Source organism: Oncorhynchus nerka, linkage group LG9a (assembly GCF_034236695.1).
Source record: "Oncorhynchus nerka isolate Pitt River linkage group LG9a, Oner_Uvic_2.0, whole genome shotgun sequence".
NCBI lineage: Eukaryota > Metazoa > Chordata > Actinopteri > Salmoniformes > Salmonidae > Oncorhynchus > Oncorhynchus nerka.
The window spans coordinates 59,881,465-59,902,702 of record NC_088404.1 but is presented as its reverse complement, the minus strand read 5'-3'; the positions used below and the strand labels follow the sequence as shown (position 1 = coordinate 59,902,702).

At 40.9% G+C, this 21,238-nt stretch overlaps 1 long non-coding RNA gene across 1 annotated transcript in view; it reads right to left on the bottom strand.

Annotated features, from left to right (window-relative positions):
* Nucleotides 1–21,238, bottom strand: part of LOC115134612 (uncharacterized) — a 116,861-nt gene that overhangs the window by 16,508 nt on the left and 79,115 nt on the right. The window contains exons 3-4 of the long non-coding RNA XR_010464757.1: nt 4,466–4,612; nt 4,205–4,299 (exon numbers count right to left, since the gene is read on the bottom strand). This is a non-coding gene — a long non-coding RNA (uncharacterized LOC115134612). The remainder of the gene's footprint in view (nt 1–4,204; nt 4,300–4,465; nt 4,613–21,238) is intronic.

Sequence of the window (21,238 nt, the reverse complement as noted above, 5' to 3'; positions counted from 1 at the left end):
TACCCTGCATGAATCTGTTCGGAGCTAACCAACCAGGTTCAATGTTAGATAGCTGAAATGATTCTGGGATATTAATAATAACATCATACATGTAACGTTAGCTAGGGAGCCAGCCAGCTAAAGTTAGCTAGCCAGCTAACATTACAATTTAGCTTAAGACATGTAGCTAGCTAGCTAGCTAGGTAAACAATGACCCTAGCTAGGTAAACAATGTGTAAGATCATACACCCCTTAAAAAATATATATAAAGTTCATAAATGCTGCATACCATGAGCTAGCGAGGCAGCCAGCTAACGTTAGCTAGTTAAACAACAATGAACATAGTGCCAACTCATGACATTATTACGCCTTGCTGAATCTGCTGGTAGTGGTAGCTAACCAACCATGAGTGGCCACAGAATTGAAGGCCTAAAAAAAGCTTTATATACCAGAGCTGCGAGAAAAATTCTATATATTATTGAACAATGTTGCGATTGTTTGTGAGAATGCCAACAGGTTTGGTTACCATGGAGGAAAAATTCCCGTGTGGGGTTGCCATGGAAGCAAAGAAGTGGAGTGAGGTGTGTGTGTGTGTGTGTGTGTGTGTGTGTGTGTGTGTGTGTGTGTGTGTGTGTGTGTGTGAGCGCTCAAACACACATGCATTTGGGGGGAGAGGAAGTGTGTCCATCTGATGAATTGGCATGTGCCTGAACTCAATTTTATACACTAATTTTAGTCTCACCCATTCATTTCTAATGACCAGTTATTTTTGACCAGGAACAGCACAGGTGTACAAAAGTTAAATAAATGTATTTTGTGTGTTCAGATGCCCTGTGTGGACAAAGTCATGGAACCTTATGACAATCATATTAAATGAACTACATTTTTCACAGAGAAAACCGGAACACAACAGGAGGGTTAAAAAAAGCTGCGTTTGACAGGATCACCAAAACTAAGTGATATCTTTAAAAAAAGCCACCTTAGAAAGGATTACCTACACATACTGACCAGCTAATATTATAGACTGAAACGTGCTACATGGCAGACCAAACCGAACTCATCTCTCGGCACTATCCAGCCCACTCATTATCTCAGGCAATCATGGCTATTGGGAAGGTTGCCCTCTTTTTCTGTGGCTTAATCATCAAAGCTCATAATTTAACTATTTTATTCGTATTTACAGATGGCATACAAGTTTGTTATTAAAGGCACATTAAAATTCACATGTTCCAAAAGGCACTTCTGCCTTCATAAAAAAAAAAAGTTTACGTTCGAATGGCTCTCCTATTTAGTAGAGACCCGCAACATACGCCTAGTTTCTTGAAACAATGCAAACATCTGCAAAATCGTGACAGCGTTAACAAGTGCTACGATACCATTTATGTTAATACATCTATCCACGAGAGATTATGCATTGTCTATACTCTTCCAAAAGGTTCCAAAAGGGGTCTTCGGCTGTCCCCAAAGGAGAGCCCTTTTTGTGAGAGAGAAATTACAATGAATAAACTACAGGACAAAATACAAACCCTCCAACCCAAAATGGCCTGTGGTGTTGATGGTATCCTAAATGAAATGATAAAATATACAGACCACAAAATCCAATTGGTTAAACTTAAACTCTTTAACATCATCATCATCCAATATTTGGAACCATGGACTGATCACCCTGATCAGAGGAAGGAACAGTCTTCTCATGCTTTGTTGATTTCAAAAAAGCGTTTGTCTCAATTTGGCTGTAGGGTCTGCTATACAAATTGATGGAAAATGGTGTTGGGGGAAAACACACACATTTCTTCCCACAGGGCCTTGGGGTGAGACAGGGATGCAGCTTAAGCCCCACCCTCTTCAACATACATTTTCTATTTAACTTTTATTTAACTAGGCAAGTCAGTTAAGAACAAATGATTATTTACAATGATGGCCTATCCCAGTCAAACCCTAAAGAAGCTAGGCCAATTGTGCACCGCCCTATGGGACTCCCGATCACAGCCGGTTGTGATACAGCCTGGAATCAAACCAGGGTCTGTAGAGACTACTCTAGCACTGAGATCCAGTGTCTTACACCGCTACGCCACTCGGGTGCCCTCGCCAATATCAACAAATTGGCGAGGGCATTTAGAACAGTCTGCAGCACCCGGCCTCATCCTACTAGAATCTGAAGTCAAATGTCTACTGTTAGCTGATGCTTTTTTTTTTACTGTTAGCTGGTGCTTTTGTCCCCAACCAATGAGGGCCTCCAACACCTAGATGTTCTGAACAGATTGTGCCCGACATGGGCCCTGAAAGTAAATATCAGTAAGACAGAATTAGGCTGATACCCGCTAATTATCAAAATCCAGAAAAGAGACAATAAATTCTACAATCACCTAAAAGGAAGTGATTCCAAAAACCTTCCATAACAAAGCCATCACCTACAGAGATATGAACCTAGAGAAGAGTTCACTAAGCAAGCTGGGACAGCAACACAATTAGACCCAACCAAATCATGAAAAAGCAAAAAGATAATTATGTTCAATGTGTCAAGGAGTTAACAAAACAGAGCAAACTAGAATGCTATTTGTCCCTAAACAGAGAGTACACAGTGGCAGAATAAATACCTGACCACTGTGACTGACCCAAACTTAAGGAAAGTTTTGAATATGTACAGACTCTTGCTATTGGGAAAGGCTGCCTAGTCAGACCTGGCTCTCAAGAGTAGACCGCTCTGGAACACTGCCCACAAAATGAGGTGGAAACTGAGATGCACTTCCTAACCTCCTGCCAAATGTACGACCATATTAGAGACACACATTTCCTTCAGATTACACAGACCCACAAAGAATTTGAAAACAAAGCCAATGTTGATAAACTTCCCGTCTGTTTGGTTAAATATCACAGTGTGCCATCACAGCAGCAAGATGTGTGACCTGTTGCCACAAGAAAAGGGCAACCAATGAAGAACAAACACCATTGTAAACATCCTTATATTTATTTTCCCTTTTGTACTTGGAACTATTTGCACATAACTTTTCTGTGTGTAATGTTTACTGTTAATGTTTTTATTTGGTTTATTTCCTATTTCACTTGCTTTGGCAACGTAAACATATGTTTCCCATGCCAATAAAGCCCTTAAATTGAAATGTCATTGAATTAAGAGAGAGAGAAAGAAAGACAAGTGTTTGAAATCTTAGGATTGGAGGAAGAGAGAAAGACAGACAGACAAAATGGTAAGAGACAGGGTTTCATGAGAAGGGTAGCTAATGAGAGGATGTGTGGCCAGTCTCCAACCCTTGAGCTGAAATTGAACCTGAGATTTTATTTCAGACAAAAGGAACACCGTCGTATAACACACTGGCATCCCATTAAAGAGTAATGTACTCCTCTGCAAGTTCCAGGGACCCACCAACTCCTCCTCCATCCCCCTTCTGCCCCTTACTCCCCTCCTCACCATCTCCCCTCTATTTTCTAACCCCCCCCCCTCTCCTCTATGCCCTTCTCCCTTCTCCCCTGTCCCTCTCTTTCCACCTCTCACTCTTTTCCAACGTTCAGCTCCCTTGACTATATTAATGGCATTAGTGAGTTTAAATTAATTGCAAATCCATGTGTTTATTCACCAGGGCAGGGCGCCCCCTCACAGCCTCACATGCAGCTTGTCTCTCTCCCTCTCTTTCTCTTTCTTTCTCTCTCTCTCTCTCTCTCTCTCTCTCTCTCTCTCTCTCCTCTCCCTGTCGTCCTGTCATGTGAGATGAGATGTGTTAATATAGCTGTACTCTTGGCAGCAGCAGTAGTGTTTTCAGGGTGATTAGTACCAAGATACTGCCACCTGTAGATGAATAGATATTGAGTACAGCAATTAGGTATCCCTTCCTACAGCCTTTAATAGGTAGGTGTCAAGTGGAGAAGAATGTTACATCATTTCTCCACTTGTTCTCTTTCTGCCCTTCACATAGTTTCAGAGACAAAGCCATGTGAACATAATATCGTTTTAAAGTTTTAATAGCTTAAATGTATGTTTTGATCCTAGGCAAGGGCAACTTGAAATGGGCTGGATGTACAATTCCTCCTCTATCTATTATCAACTCCAACTTCAATATTGGACTATGAGTTGATATCAGTGGAGGCTGGTGACTTGGTAAATTTAGGAGGATGGGAGACCCACGGTATAGGTGCGGAACACACCAAACCACAATAAAGACATTTATAGTACTATATTATGGGGAAGGAAGGGGATGAGAAGGCTACTTACCGTGTCGGAAAGGGATCACAGCAGTGATTGAATGAGGGTATGAGGCATGAGTTGAGGTGTTCAGAGGATTGACTTCAGGGCAGGACAGGATTTGACTGGTAAGACAAAAAACAATAACACAACACACTACACAGTTAGACAAAAGACCTAAGAATGAGTTAGTCCAAGCAAGGAGTAAAATCATTGATGTGTAATAATGTGATTGTGTATGTGATTGACTCTACACACAGTAATGAGAGAAAAATTGATAAGGGTACTCACAGTGCTTGGAAGGGAAACATCCAATGTGCCAGTAGATGAGCAGAAACATGAGACATTGTGGCTTCAGTTCATGTCAGGAGAAAGTTGACAATGGTAGTGGAATGGAGTAGTCATCACCTCTTAATCAGGGAACATTAGGGGACTTAGCTGTACATACAAATAGCAGATACATTCCATTACAGATGTGCCATCGTAGGTTTGGACAATGAGTTTCTATATGAAGTTAAACTCAGACATCTCAAAATTCATAAAGTCAAACACAGATTGTACATCTCACCCACTTGACACATCAAAGTAGCGCAATAAATGTTCCTGAATAAACCTGGGGTGGCAGGTAGCCTAATGCTTAAAGCGTTGTGCCAGTAACTGGAAGGTTGCTTGATCAAATTCCCGAGCTGACAAGGTAAAATTCCCCAGGTAGGCTGTCATTGTCAATAAGAATTTGTTTTTAACTGACTTGCCTAGTTAAATAAAGGTTAAATAAAATTAAAATAAAGCCCTGTTCATCCACATACCTGATGATACCTGACAAGTTTTTCCTTATATGTTAGCTTAAATAGGAAAACTCTGGACACTAATAAGGTATGACAGTGATTAATCAGTTGTGAAGAGGTTTTATATGGGCTATGATGAGACCAGATTTTCCTAATCAAGTTTTTAAAAACTAAAACAAAACAAAAAATCCTGGCCCTGGGGAAGATGAAAACCCTGTCAAACTGCAGCTAACTTATATGTGTTAATAAAAACATATTTAGACAAGATTATGAGGGGTTTTTCCTCTACCCAGACACATAGACAACAACTGACACTATAACTCACAGGGCTGAGCTTGCTTTATGCATTTATTGCATCATGCAGACCTATGCAACTGTAGGCCTTGTAAAAAATTACTCATACCTGCCATCACTATTATGTTGATTGATGAATTCCAGGTAATACTTTTGGATTAAAAACGTATAGGCAGCCTGGCCAGCCCAATTTGGAATATAATCCAAATTTGACCACATTCAAAAAAAAATCTTGACACACAATAGACGATAAATACATAACGCTACCAATTAGTTACCCTGTCCAGATGAACTATAAATACATAACGTTACCAATTAGTTACCCTGTCCAGATGGACTATAAATACATAACGTTACCAATTAGTTACCCTGTCCAGATGGACTATAAATACATAACGTTACCAATTAGTTACCCTGTCCAGATGGACTATAAATACATAACGTTACCAATTACTTTACCCTGTCCAGATGGACTATAAATACATAACGTTACCAATTACTTTACCCTGTCCAGATGGACTATAAATACATAACGCTACCAATTAGTTACCCTGTCCAGATGAACTATAAATACATAACGTTACCAATTAGTTACCCTGTCCAGATGGACTATAAATACATAACGTTACCAATTACTTTACCCTGTCCAGATGGACTATAAATACATAACGCTACCAATTAGTTACCCTGTCCAGATGGACTATAAATACATAACGCTACCAATTAGTTACCCTGTCCAGATGAACTATAAATACATAACGCTACCAATTAGTTACCCTGTCCAGATGAACTATAAATACATAACGCTACCAATTAGTTACCCTGTCCAGATGAACTATAAATACATAACGTTACCAATTAGTTACCCTGTCCAGATGAACTATAAATACATAACGCTACCAATTAGTTACCCTGTCCAGATGAACTATAAATACATAACGCTACCAATTAGTTACCCTGTCCAGATGAACTATAAATACATAACGTTACCAATTAGTTACCCTGTCCAGATGAACTATAAATACATAACGTTACCAATTAGTTACCCTGTCCAGATGGACTATAAATACATAACGCTACCAATTAGTTACCCTGTCCAGATGAACTATAAATACATAACGTTACCAATTAGTTACCCTGTCCAGATGAACTATAAATACATAACGCTACCAATTAGTTACCCTGTCCAGATGAACTATAAATACATAACGCTACCAATTAGTTACCCTGTCCAGATGAACTATAAATACATAACGCTTACCAATTAGTTACCCTGTCCAGATGAACTATAAATACATAACGCTACCAATTAGTTACCCTGTCCAGATGAACTATAAATACATAACGTTACCAATTAGTTACCCTGTCCAGATGAACTATAAATACATAACGCTACCAATTAGTTACCCTGTCCAGATGAACTATAAATACATAACGCTACCAATTAGTTACCCTGTCCAGATGAACTATAAATACATAACGCTACCAATTAGTTACCCTGTCCAGATGAACTATAAATACATAACGCTACCAATTAGTTACCCTGTCCAGATGGACTATAAATACATAACGCTACCAATTAGTTACCCTGTCCAGATGAACTATAAATACATAACGCTACCAATTAGTTACCCTGTCCAGATGAACTATAAATACATAACGCTACCAATTAGTTACCCTGTCCAGATGAACTATAAATACATAACGCTACCAATTAGTTACCCTGTCCAGATGAACTATAAATACATAACGCTACCAATTAGTTACCCTGTCCAGATGAACTATAAATACATAACGTTACCAATTAGTTACCCTGTCCAGATGAACTATAAATACATAACGCTACCAATTAGTTACCCTGTCCAGATGAACTATAAATACATAACGCTACCAATTAGTTACCCTGTCCAGATGAACTATAAATACATAACGCTACCAATTAGTTACCCTGTCCAGATGAACTATAAATACATAACGCTACCAATTAGTTACCCTGTCCAGATGAACTATAAATACATAACGTTACCAATTAGTTACCCTGTCCAGATGGACTATAAATACATAACGTTACCAATTAGTTACCCTGTCCAGATGAACTATAAATACATAACGCTACCAATTAGTTACCCTGTCCAGATGAACTATAAATACATAACGCTACCAATTAGTTACCCTGTCCAGATGAACTATAAATACATAACGTTACCAATTACTTTACCCTGTCCAGATGAACTATAAATACATAACGTTACCAATTACTTTACCCTGTCCAGATGGACTATAAATACATAACATTACCAATTAGTTTACCCTGACCAGATGACCAGATGAACTATAAATACATAACATTACCAATTAGTTTACCCTGACCAGATGGACTATAAATACACAACGCCACCATTTAGTTTACCCTGACCAGATGGACTATAAATACACAATTAGTTTACCCTGACCAGATGGACAGCGTGCACAGGCTGTATGCAGCTGCTCATGTTAGTAGCCTACAGTTGATCAGATGGAAAAATGGTCGAATTTTCATCCCATACAGCACGTCAGATATCTAATGTTTAAGTGTAGCCTAGGCTGGTGCAACATTTCTAACAAGAGTTTTTACTTGTGTCTGTCCGGAGTGATTATGTGTTACCATCTTTGCTAAATAAATACCGGAGGAAAGTGGAAAGCCTATTCTCTTTAATCTAATCTAATGATGCGATGGAAGCTATCAAATCCTTCAGAATTGTTTTCGACATCCCAGGAAAGATGTTCAGCATGTAAGGCATTGTAGCATGTAATTACAGGTGGCTTGATGATATGCTCCCTGTTAACCAGCTAAACATTTGATACCAGTTGGTAGTGAACGCTCTCACCTTTTCATCCTTCTTCATGGAACTGATCTCAGGCAGAGGTCGACGCTCGCTTTTAATTCACACCTGTTCTGTGTACCCCAACAAGAAGTCCACAACATATTCAGTAGTTTTGGTCATTCTGCCAGCGAAAACTGCACGCTCACGCTGGTAGCTAGCTACTGCCACTTTGATACTGAAATTAGCAAGGCAAGTTGAAATAAATTGCACTAACTGGACACACAAATCAAATCAAATGTTATTTGTCACACTCGCCGAATACAGCAGGTCCAACCTTACAGTGAAATGCAGTGAAACTTACAAGCCCTTAGCAAACAATGCTTTAAAAATAAAAATAAGTGCTAAGTAAATAATAGATAAGCAAAAAATAAAAGTAACAAATAATTAACCTTTTTGGAATAGGGGGCAGCATTTTCACTTTTGGATGAATAGCGTGCCCAGAGTGAACTGCCTCCTACTCTGTCCCGTATGCTAATATATGCATATTATTATTAGCATTGGATAGAAAACACTGAAGTTTCTAAACTGTTTGAATGATGTCTGTGAGTATAACAGAACTCAAATGGCAGGTGAAATCTGAGAAAAATCCAACCAGGAAGTGGGATATCTGAGGTTTGTAGTTTTTCAAAGCTTGGCCTACCGAATACATATTGAGATAAAGATGAGGTTGCACTTCCTACGGCTTCCACTAGATGTCAACCGTCTTTAGAAACTGGTTTGAGGATTCTACTATAAAGGAGGTGCTCATGAGACCTCTTTGAGTCAGTGGTCTGGCAGAGAGCCTCGGTCTCATGACGCACACTCCCGACAGAGTTACCTCTCGTTCCAGTGCTTTTCTGAAGACAAAGGACTTTTCCGGTTGGAACATTATTGATGTTTTATGTTAAAAAACATCTTAACGATTGATTCTATACATTGTTTGACATGTTTCTAAAGGACTGTAACAGAACTTTTCGAATTTTTATCTGGATGAAGTGCCTGCGCCTCATGAAGATGGATTACTGGGCTGAACACGCTAACAACAAGTGGCTATTTGGATAAATGACAGACTTTATGGAACTTTATGGAACAAATCAGTCATTTATTGTCGAACTGGGATTCCTGGGAGTGCCTTCTGATGAAGATCATCAAAGGTAAGTGAATAGTTATTGTGTAATTTCTGACTTTGTTGATTCCAAAATGGCGGATATTCCTCTGGCTGTTTTGGGTTCTGAGCGCTGTTCTCAGATTATGCTTTTTCCGTAAGGTTTTAAAAATCTGACCCAGCGGTTGCATTAAGGAGAAGTCTATATTTAATTCTATGAATAACAGTTGTATCTTTTATCAATGTTTATTATTTCTAGTATTTCTGCAAAATCACCGGATGTTTTGGAATCAAAACATTACTGCACATAACGTGCCAATGTAAACTGAGATTTCTGGATATAAATATGCACATTATCGGAGAAAACATACATGTATTGTGTAACATGATGTCCTATGAGTATCATCTGATGGATATCATCAAAGGTTAGTGATTAATTTTATCTATATTTCTGCTTTTTGTGACTCCTGTCTTTGGCTGGAAAAATGGCTGTGTTTTTTCGACTTGGCTATGACCTAACATAATCATATGTGGTGTTTTCGCTGTAAAGAATTTTTGAAATTGGACACGATGGGTAGTTTATCTTTCATTTGCTGTATTGGACTTGTTAATGTGTGCCTTTTCAGCGGAATGTTGTCGAGGGGTTCCGCTAGTGGAACCCCTGCGCTAGAAAGGTTAAGGGTCTTACTCACATCGGCTGCGGAGAGCATGATCATACAGTCGTCCGGAACAGCTGCTGCTCTCATGCATGTTTCAGTGTTATTTGCCTCGAAGTGAGCATAGAAGTAATTTAGCTCGTCTGGTAGGTTGGTGTCACTGGACTCAGAACATCCTATTTCATTGTTTCTCTATGAATAATTGGAATTTTGAGAGTGAAAACGTGAAAAAACATCCCAAACCAGGAATTATAAAACAGAGAACTGAATTTTGGAATATACAAAGAGAGTGCCTATTTGAAAGCTAGGACACAAATTCATGATTAGCTCGTGACATGTTTCATAATTTAAAAGTAACTCACATGCTAGAAAAGGTAGGAGACCCCTGGTCCAGTGTGTTAGTGTGTTAGTGTGTGTGTGTGCGCGTGTGGGGGTGTTTGTATGCGTTCATGTGTGTGTGCATGTGTGTGCATGGGTCTAGACCCAGGCCCTGGCCCAGACTGAGGGAGCTGGAGTAGAAGCATTGCATTGTGGGAGAGTCTGTCGAGACAGTGGCATCCCAGGCTGTCTGAGGAGTGAAGAAAGGGTGCCGCAGGAGTGCGTGAGCAGAATAACTGAATGCGAGAGAGGGAGGGGAGTGGAGAAAGGGTGAAAGAGATAGAAAGGAGAGAGAAAATAAGAGAAAGAATAAACATAGATGACAAAGAGTATGTCCCTGCATGCGGCCACACATGCACTCCAACACATTTACATACACATATTTTCTCAACTTTACTTATTGAGAAGTGCAAACTATTTGACTTTGATGTGCATGTTTTGCATATTGATGAGTAATTACTGAGATAAAGGCAATGCATTAACTCCCCATAGAGAAAGACTACAATGTCTACTCTGTCCTAATGGGTCCACATTCAGTATGTTATTGATGTCCGTCAGGCCTTTACATCTTTAACTTGGCCTAAACTGGAACACCTGGCCTCAGTCAGGTCCTTTAGCAAGTTGACTTCTCGAACCCAGTCTCCAGCTACAGGCAGTAAACTGTTCAAATGAAGTGTTTTGTAACACTAAAACTAGTGGCAACTGCAGAACCTTAACTTTGTAGTAATCTAAGACTGTGTCGACCCAGTCTTCGCTACAGGGTGTACAATGCTCCAAGACTGTGTCGACCCAGTCTTCGCTACAGGGTGTACAATGCTCCGAGACTGTGTCGACCCAGTCTTCGCTACAGGGTGTACAATGCTCCGAGACTGTGTCGACCCAGTCTTCGCTACAGGGTGTACAATGCTCCGAGACTGTGTCGACCCAGTCTTCGCTACAGGGTGTACAATGCTCCGAGACTGTGTCGACCCAGTCTTCGCTACAGTGTGTACAATGCTCCGAGACTGTGTCGACCCAGTCTTCGCTACAGGGTGTACAATGCTCCGAGACTGTGTCGACCCAGTCTTCGCTACAGGGTGTACAATGCTCCGAGACTGTGTCGATCCAGTCTTCGCTACAGGGTGTACAATGCTCCAAGAGTGTCTCTCAGCTACAGGCAGCAGTGCTCAAATACTTTCTCTCTCTTGGAGAGGCAGCAGATGAACGAGATCACCATGCAGAGAGCAGCTGTGTTATCCCTTCATTGAATTTCTACTGCCCTCTCCTCCCCTGTCTGTCTTCTCTCATTCACTTTTCTGTTAGAAGCGCTAGAGATTTGAAGAGTATGGCAAGTAACGGAAGAAGCAAGTGAATGATTGAGGGAGGGGGAAAAGGAAAGAAAGAGAAGAAGAGTTAGAGAGAGAATCAAGCATGATTTCTAGGACTGATTTTTAAGTAGAAACACTTGGAACTTGTGGTTATATCATTCTCTCTCTAATTATCTGTGTTCGGTGATTTTCTTAAATGACTGTCCTTCTCCCTGGTTCTCAAATCAAATCAAAGTTTATTGGTCGCGTACACAGATATGCAGGTGTTATAGCAGGTGCAGTGAAATGCTTATGATTCTAGCTCCCACAGTGCAGAAAAATGTCTAGCAAATGCAATTCAAATACACAAAAGTATCCAATACCTTGCGTGCCAAAGTCGTGATTGATGAGGGGGCGTGGGGGGGATAGACATCATGTGTTTATAACATAGGGGTTCTCAACATATGGTTTTGGGGTCTTAATTATTGTATTTGTTTGTGTGCAAGACACCCCTGTTTGTGTGAGTGTGTTGTGATTGTGGAAAATATCTGTGAGTCCCAGCAGACACAGAACATCCTGAGAACATTTGGAGCGATGGTTATCCCACTGACATTCTGAGAACATTCTAAGAATGTTGCGTGATGGTCCCATGGGAACGTTCTCTGGGGTTCATTTGTGATCCCTGTAAGTTCCCAAGACATCACTGAGGACCATGTCAGGACCTTTTTAGGTCGTTCTCAGGACTTTCATTTTACTAGTCCTTAGGATGTCACGTGATGCTCCCAATGGAACGTTCTCTGGGGGATCTTTGTATAGTTTCTGGTTTGTCTTGGGGAAGTCCCAAAGGACATTTTTAGCAGGTTCGTGGGACGTTGTATTATGGTCCCCTGAACGTTTTTTGGACATTGTGTCATAGTCCCCTGGAGTTTTTTGTCACGTGATGGTCCCAGCCAGGTGTCGCAAACCATTATAAGTGAAATCATGAAATGGTACAGGGGTTTTAAGGTAAGTGGTACGCTGTTCCGATAAAATAGTGTACACATCTTTAATCAATCACAATAGGATTACATTTGACACATTCACTTAGTACTGGCTTTTCAATATGATCCCACCAGGGATTTGAACTCAGAACCTCTGGATGTGGTGTGTGCTGATCTTTCTGCTACTCCACAAAATCTGTAGACTTGGAAGTCCCCTAAACATTCATTAACTTTAATACATATGCACTGCTATATTAATTATCAGTTAATTTGATTATTCTCTCATTTATTTTATTTTATTTACTTTCAGAAATTTGAGTTTGGGTTTTCAATTTAGCAGTCTAATGTTGGTGGGCATATTTTTCTGTTTTATGTTACTCCTGAATAACTGTCATAAAAATAAATAAAACATTTCAGTCACACTGTCCTTCACCAATCAGGGTCTTGATGAGCTTGGCAACAGTAACAAGGGGTGATGTGTAATGAAACTAGGGTGTGCGTGCCCTGCGTAAAACATATTTTTTCCATCATCAGGTGACCATTAGGTGACGTCACCGGGACAAATCTGGAACTACACAAAATCCTCCATGGGACCATGACACAATGTCCCTAGAACATTCAGGGGACCTTCAAGAGATCATGACACAAGATCACAAGAACGTCCTAAAAATATCTTACATAAATATTCAGACCTTTCCTGTTTCCGTTGAGCATCCTTGAGATATAACTTGATTGGAGTCCACCTGTGGTAAATACAATTGATTGGACCATGATTTGTAAAGGCCCACACCTGTATATGTAAGGTCCCACAGTTACAAGTGCATATCAGATCAAAAACCAAGCCACGAGGTGGAAGGAATTGTCAATAGAGCTCCGACACAGGTTTGTGTTGAGGCACAGATCTGGGGAAGAGTATCAAAACATTTATGCAGCATTGAAGGTTCCAAAGAACACAGTGGCCTCCATTAGTCTTAAATGGAAGAAGCTTGGAACCACCAAGAATCTTCCTAGAACTGGCCGCCTGGCCAAACGGAGCAATCGGAGGAGAAGGGCCTTGGTCAGGTAGGTGACCAAGAACCCAATTGTCACTCTGAAAGAGCTCCAGAGTTCCTCTGTGGAGATGGGAGAACTTTCCAGAAGGACAACCATCTCTGCAGCACCACCAATCAGGCCTTTATGATAGAGGGACCAGTTGGAAGCCACTCCTCGGTAAAAGGCACATGACAGAATTTGCCAAAGGGCATCTAAAAACTCTCAGACCATGAGAATCAATATTCTCTGGTCTGATGGACTAAATACTTTCCGAAGGCACTGTATAGGCATAAGAAGTGCACTCTCATTGGTGATGTGGTATTATGATCAGTCTCACTGTGCATGGCTAACGAACACACACACACACACACACAAACACACACACACACCTAGTGTTATTATTTATTTTTCTATGATTTCTCTTTCTTTGTCTCTGCATTGTTAGGCAGGGCCCGTAAGTTCGCATTTCATTGATAGTCTACACTTGTTGTTTGTGAAGCATGTGACAAATACAATTTGATTTGATTTGACACACATGTTTGTTGTAGTATCCTTGTGGGGACCAAACAATTGATTGCCATTCAAAATCCTATTTTCCCTAACCCTACACCTAACCCTTAACCTAACCTTAACCCCAACCCTAACCCTAACCTCAAATTCCTAACCCCTTAGCCTAAAATAGCCCTTTTCCTTGTGGGGACTGGTGAAATGTCCCCACTTGTCTGAAATTTTCTTGTTTTACTATCCTTGTGGGGACCTGAAAAACAAACCAAAAAAACACACACACGGCAGTGCATAGGTGTGACATCAAGCATATATCCTCATAGGAGTTAAGGTAACCTGGTGTGTGTGTGTGTGTGTGTGTGTGCGTGCGTGCGTGCGTGCGTGCGTGCCTGCGTGCCTGCGTGCGTGCGTGCGTGTGTGTATATTGAGCTATGTCAGAGAAACTTCACATACTAACTCGACTGGTGCCGAACTAGGATGGCTGATGTTTTACATGCTCTTAACCAACTGGGCTATTTTATTTTATTTTTTGCATGGTTAGTAACTTAATTTTGTACTATTTTTGTACATAATGTTGCTGCTACCATCTCTTATAACCAAAAATAACTTCGGGACATTTGAACACTTACCACAAACTGGAAGTAGCTTTTTTCTTCAACGATATAATTATATAATATAAAATATAATTGATGACCTATGATGACCTACCAAGGGGGCATTAAGAACTGTAATATCTTATGTTTCACTGAGTCGTGGCTGAACGACGACACGGATAAAATAGACCTGGTGGGATTTTCCATGCACTGTCAGAACAAAGAAGCTACGTCTGGTAAGACGAGGGGTGGGGGTGTGTTTTTTTGTCAATAACAGCTGTTGCGCGATGTCTAATATTAAAGAAGTCTCAATGTATTGCCCGCCTGAGGTAGAGTATCTTGTAAACTGTAGGCCACACTATTAACCAAGAGATTTCTCATCTATATCTTTTGTAGCCGTCTATTTACCACCACAGACCGATGCTGGGACTAAGACCGCACTCAACAAACTCTATAAGGCCATAAGCAAATGAGAAAATGCTCATCCAGAAGCGGTGCTCCTAGTGGCCAGAAACTTTAATGCAGGCAACTTTAAATCAGTTTAACATTTTTTTTACCAGCATGTCACATGCAACCAGAGGAAAAAAACTCTAGACCACCTTTGCTCCACACACAGAAATGCATACAAAGCTCTCCCCTGCCCTCCATTTGGCAAAACTGACCATATTCCTGCTTACAAGCAAAAACTAAAGCAGGAAGTACCAGTGACTCGCTTAACACGGAAGTGGTCAGATGACACGGATGCTACACTACAAGACTGTTTTGCTAGCACAGACTGGAATATGTTCCAGAAATTCATCCAATGGCATTGACAAGTATACCACCTCAGTCATCGGCTTCATCAATAAGTGCATCGACAACGTTGTCCCCACAGTGACCGTATGTACATATCCCAACCAGAAGCCATGGATTACAGGCAGCATTCGCATCGAGCTAAAGGAAAGAGCTGCCACTTTCAAGGAGCGGGACGCTAATCTGAACACATATAAGAAATCCCGTTATGCCCTCAGACGAACCATCAAACAAGCAAAGCGTCATTACAGGATTAAGATTGAATCCGTTTACACCGGCACTGAAGCTCAATGGATGTGGCAGGGCTTGAAAACTATTACAGACTACAAAGGGAAATCCAGACGCGAGCTGCCCAGTAACGCGAGCCTACCAGATGAGCTAAATGCCTTTTATGCTCGCTTCGGGGCAAGCAACACCGAAGCATGCCTGAGAGCACCAGTTGTTCTGGATGACTGTGTGATAACGCTCTCGGTAGTCGATGTGAGTAAGACCTTGAAACAGGTCAACATTCACAAAGCCACAGGGCCAGATGGATTACCAGGACGTGTACTGGAAAGCATGCGCTGACCAACTGGCGGGTGTATTCACTGACATTTTCTACCTCTCCCTGACTGAGTTTGTAATACCTACATGTTTCAAGGAGACCACCATAGTCCCTGTGCCCAAGGAAGTGAAGGTTACCTGCCAAAATGATTACCACCCCGTAGCACTCACGTCGGTAGCAATAAAGTGCATTGAAAGGCTGGTCATGGCTCACATCAACTCCATCATCCCAAACACACTGGACCCACTCCAATTCGCATACCACCACAAAAGATCCACAGGTGACACAATATTGCACTCCACACTGCCCTCTCCCACCTGGACAAGAGGAACACCTATGTGAGAATGCTGTTCATTGACTACAACTCAGCATTCAACACCATAGTGCCCTTCAAGCTCATCACTAAGCTAAGGACCCTGGGACTGAACACCTCCCTCTGCAACTGGATCCTTGACTTCCTGATGGGCTGCCCGCAGTGTAGGCAACAACACATCTTCCGAGCTGACCCTCAACACGGGGGCCCCTCAGGGGTGCGTGCTTAGTCCCCTCCTGTACTCCCTGTTCACCCATGACTGCATGGCTGCACATGACTCCAACGCTATCATTCAGTTTGCTGACAATGTGGGGGTGGTAGGCCTGATCACGACGACTATTAGACAGCCTATAGGAAGGAGGTCAGTGACCTGGCAGTGTGGTGCCAGGAAAACAACTACTCCCTCAACGTCAGCAAAACAAAAGGGCTGATCGTGGACTACAGGAAATGGAGGGCCGAGCATGCCCCCATCCACATTGATGGGGCTGTAGTGGAGCAGATAGAGGAACTTGAATCTCTCTGTGTCCACATCACTAAGGAATTAACATGGTCCACACACACCAACATGAAGAAGGGGGTCCCATGAGGCTCAATTGGTAAAGCATGGCGTTTGCAATGCCAGGGTTGTGGGTTTGATTCCCACGGGAGACTAGTCTGAAAAAGGATGACAATTTATTCTAGAAGTTTCTCTGGATAAGAGCGTCTGCTAAATTACTTAAAGTAATGATGGACTGTCGTTTCTCTTTGCTTAATTGAGCTGTTCTTGCCACAATATGGACTTTGTCTTTTGCCAAATATCTTCTGTATACAACCCTTACCTTGTCACAACACAACTGATTGGCTCAAACGCAGTGGCTCAAGCGCGAAACGAAATACCACAAATTAACTTTTAACAAGGCACACCTGCTAATTGAAATGCATTCCAGGTGACTACCTCATGAAGCTGGTTGAGAGAAAAAGAATCTCAAATATAAAATATATTTTGATATGTTTAAAAAACGTTTGGTTACTACATGATTACATATGTATAATGTCATAGTTTTGATGTTTTCACTGTTATTCTACAATGTAGAAACTAGTAAAAATAAAGAAAAACCCTGAAATGAGTAAGGGTGTCCAAACTTTTCACTGGTACTGTACTGCAGAAGACCGACACATTACAGAATAATCTCAGCTATAGCAGTGAGGGCAGACACATAGTTAGTATAGAATTAGTACAGATATAGAACTGAAGTCAGCCATGTTATAGAATTAGGTTTGATTCAATGCAATTTCCCCCTCCTGCAAATCAAATATCTGTTCAGCTTTTTGGTTTCTGGAACATTTTCAACTGGAGCATTTAAAAGCATTTTCATGGGCTCATGTCACTTGCTTTCTGGGTCGTTACTAAAGTCAGCGAGATACCCTCTCTCTGCTGCGTGTGTCTGTGGGGCATGTTTGATAGACATATCATGAATCCATATCTATTAAAAAACAGTAGCCTACATTATAGATATAATTACAAAAACGTGTTGATCTGTTCATCTTTTTTCCCTCTGTATATACCGGTAGACTATCATGGAGATCACTCCAGATTCAAGGTGAAATGTTATGTTTTTGATGTCAGAAGACACTCTCAAAACCTTCCACTAGGGGCCCTCAAAAAACTATTGGCCGCAGCTGGGATTGAACCTGGTTCTATAAAATAGAAATCTGCTTCTTAGAGCACTGTGGCATCCATCCACAATAGATTTGCAAGGCAAGTCTTACTTAATGGCTAAACTAAACCGTGTAGTTGTTTTCTGTACTTAATTAATGCCTAAATTGAATGAACCCTGTTCCAAATCTTAAACCTAACCCTAACCAATCGGAAGGAATGTCTGAATTTAAAAACCTGAATTTAGAGGTGGACCCTCATCAGTCTGCTTCTCTCTCCCTCCGCTGAGACTGACCATTAGATATAGGCACCATCAGCCCAATAAAATAAAAAAAAGCGAATTATTTAAATCTATGCTCACTCAGCTGTGCCTCACAAATAATACCGGTGTGATCATATAGCCTACCTGAAAATGTTTTATGTAATTTTAAAAAATTGTCCGAACAACAATATATTGGCAAGGAAATTCAAGCAAAGCCAACATGCAGTGATAATGTATTGGGCCTAATAGCCTACTGCAGAAATATTATTGCTACTGTACTGTTTTTAATAGCTTGATTTTTTTAATGATTACATTTTTTAAGTAATGTTAAAGTAAATGTAGGAGTGATTTCTGCATAGTGCATCTTTAACTAACTCTATCCCAAACCTTAACCCTGACTCTAACCAATCAAAATTAATTCCTGAATTTATCTAACCTTAACCCAAACCTTAACCCTAACCAATCGGAATTAATGCCTGACTTTTAACCAATTGGAATTAATGCATTTCTGTTTTACTCAACCAAGTCAAACCCGGCCACTAGGGGCAACAATTAGCACTAGTACCATCAAGTAGGCCTGGGTTTTGCTTGGGAGATGGGGAAGGCGCAGAAACATAATCCGTGGACTCCGGATACGAGGGTTTACATGTTCGATTCCAGTGATAAGCACTTTGAAATTTGACATTTGGAGAAACATGGACAAATGTCTAATTTTGCTGTGAGAATTTCTTTAGCCTAAAATTCTCAACTCCAGAGCATTTAAAAGAACTTCCGTATGCCTAATTTTCCACGGGATCATGGCACTTGCTTTCTCTTTAAAATGCAATGTTTTGATAGGCCTACCATGAATCCATGTTATCTATTAAAAAGTAGGCCTGCAGGCTGGTCTAGTCCTGCATGGACATGGGAGAAAAAAATGTTGTCCTGTGTTAGCGGACCAATATAGTCACCTGTCACTGTCCTACGCTCAATACACCATCATGTCAAAGTGGAATTATGTTTTTGAAATTTTTACTAATGAATTACAAGCGAAAAGCTGAAATGTCTGAGTCAATAACTATTCAACCAGTTTGTTATGGCAAGCCTAAATAAATTCAGGAGTAAAAATGTGCTTAACAAGTCACATAATAAGTTGTGTGGACTCACTCTGTCTGCAATAATAGTGTTTCACATGACTTTTAAACGACTACCTAATTTCTGTACCCCACACATACAATCTGTAAGGTCCCTCAGTCGAGCAGTGAATTTCAAACACAGATTCAACCACAAAGACCAGCGAGGTTTTCCAATGCCTCTCAAAGAAGGGCATCCATTGGTAGATGGGTAAAAAAAACTGACATTGAATATCCCTTAGAGCAGGGTGAAGTTATTAATTACACTTTGAATGCCGTATCAGTACACCCAGTCACTACAAAGATACAGGCGTCCTTCCTAACTCAGTTGCCGGAGAGGAAGGAAACCGCTCAGGGATTTCACCATGAGGCCAATGGTGAATTTAAAACAGTTACAGAGTGTAATGGCTGTAATTGGAGAACACTGAAGTTGAATCAACAAGATTGTAGTTACTCCACAATACTAACCTAATTGACAGAGTGAAAAAAGTACAGAATAGAAATAATACAAAACATGCATCCTGTTTGCAACAAGGCACTAAAGTAATACTGCAGAAAAAGTGGCAAAGCAATTACCTTTTTGTCAGAATACAAAGTGCTATTCAACACATTTCTGAGTACCACTCTCCATATTTTCAAGCAAAGTGGTGGCTGCATGATGATATGGGTATGCTTGTTATTGTTAAGGACTGGGGAGACAACATCCTAGAGGAAAACCTGGTTTCGTTTTCTTTCCACCAGACACTGGGAGATGAATTCACCTTTCAGCAGGAAAATAACATAAAAAGAAGGCCAAATCTACACTGGAGTTGCTCACCAAGAAGACAATGAATGTTCCTGAGTGGCTGAGTTACTGTTTTTACTTAAATCTACCAGAAAATCCATGGAAAGACCGAAAATGGTTGTCTAGCAATGATCAACATCCAATTTGACAGAGCATGATGAATTTAAAAAAGAATAATGGGCAAATGTTGCACAATCCAGTAGTGGAAAGCTAGTAGAGACTTACCCAGGAAGACTCACAGCTGTAATTGCTGCCAAATTTGTATTGACTCAGGGGTGTGAATACATAATTTATGTAAATTAGATATTTCTGTATTTCCTTTTCATTACATCAAAAAAACATCTAAAAACATGTTTTCACTTTGTGTGTGTGTGCCTGTGTTTATTCGTTTATCATAAAATATTTTATTTTCCAGTAAGGAAGGCAGACGTGGAGGGTTTATTTTTCCGGTTTGGCTCTCTGAGTGCTGTGCTGGAGGTGGGCCTCCACAGATTGGTACCCCTTTCCATTCCTGTAGATGCATATGGGTTGTCTAAGGACACAGTGAACCAGGCTACCCAATCTCAGAGGGAAGGGGCCAGGCAGGGGGAGCTACGATGGGACGGACGGCCAGATGGAAGAATATATGAATGATCCTATAAACCCAAAACCGACCGGCTGGCTCAACCCTGTTCTTGTGGGAGAGGGGAGGGAGAGATGGGATTAGAAAAGAGAGAAGGGGAGGAGACGTGAGGTGGGACAGTAAAAAGGAGGATAGGTTCATGGAGGAAAAGAAAAGAAGTGAGAGAAAGAGAGATGGAGAGAGACACTTACATACAGCAATACATTTTAATTTCTCTAGCTACATGTATCTCTTTTCAGTAATGGGAGAATCAATACTGTAACCAGCAAAACTCTGCTTCATTGTTTTTGCACTGGATTTGAGAGCTAGTGCTACAAGTTGATGTTTCATCCTCCTCCTTGTGTGGTGATTGAGCCACTCTGAGGTGACCACCTATCAGACCTCACCCCTCTCGTCCCTCTCTCTGTTTCTACACACAGACCTCCCATCGCCCTCTTCACTCCTCACCTTGCTCTCTCCCATTCTCCCCTCTCCTCCTCTCCTCCCCCTCTCCCTTTCACTCCCATGTCCCTCTTTTCCTCTCCACAGCCCTTCTCCCATCTC